At 29.8% G+C, this 775-nt stretch overlaps 1 non-coding gene across 1 annotated transcript; it reads left to right on the forward strand.

Annotated features, from left to right (window-relative positions):
- Window positions 1-251: 251 nt before the first annotated feature.
- On the forward strand, window positions 252-323 carry TRNAW-CCA (transfer RNA tryptophan (anticodon CCA)). Its single transcript has one exon. It is a non-coding gene; the product is annotated as a tRNA-Trp (tRNA).
- The last annotated feature ends 452 nt before the right edge of the window (window positions 324-775 follow it).

Here is a 775-nt window from a genome sequence, read left to right on the forward strand (position 1 = left end):
TTATCGTTAGGTTGAGACATTTTTGAGAATTCGCTAAAACGATGGGACAGAAAGTGACCTTTACCCTTAATATTTTATCAAAATTTGTGGTAGAGAAAAAGTAGTATTTAATAGCTGATTAAACAAATCATCGCACTTGATCCAAAACCCATAAAATAAGTTCGGCCCCGATTACCCATATATTCCAAAAGTAAATCAATAATTTCGTAAGCATGGAACTATAATTATATATGTAAGCAGAACGAATATCGGGATCCGTGGCGCAATGGTAGCGCGTCTGACTCCAGATCAGAAGGTTGCGTGTTCGATTCACGTCGGGTTCAAATCCCCGATTTCAAAACGGTTCCAGTAGTATTTTATTTTCAGATTCCATTCCTCTCCAATGCACATCCTATTCTTTGCTAAAAGTATTTTAAAACATCTTTTTGTTCCTTCCCAAGAAAATCTTGTTATATCATAATTAATAAGTTGAATTATATATTGTTAGTAGATGATGCACGTGTGCAGAAAAGCAACAAAATCACAGTTATGCTTTCCAAAATATTACAGTTTAGTATTCAAACTATTGACCTATCCAAATTTGAAATTATTGGCATTCTAACAAAAATATCTATAATAACAACTACTTTAAAATTCTTAAATCTGCTAAAATTTTCCTTAAATAAAAAAAAGGCCAAAATTTCAACTTGATTTCAAAATTAAATGGTAATTTTATATTACAATAAAATTAAAAATTTATTTAGAAACTATTTTTTTTTCCTATTTTTTCTTTTTC

Source organism: Salvia miltiorrhiza, chromosome 6 (genome assembly GCF_028751815.1).
Source record: "Salvia miltiorrhiza cultivar Shanhuang (shh) chromosome 6, IMPLAD_Smil_shh, whole genome shotgun sequence".
In the NCBI taxonomy this organism is placed as follows: Eukaryota; Viridiplantae; Streptophyta; class Magnoliopsida; order Lamiales; family Lamiaceae; genus Salvia; species Salvia miltiorrhiza.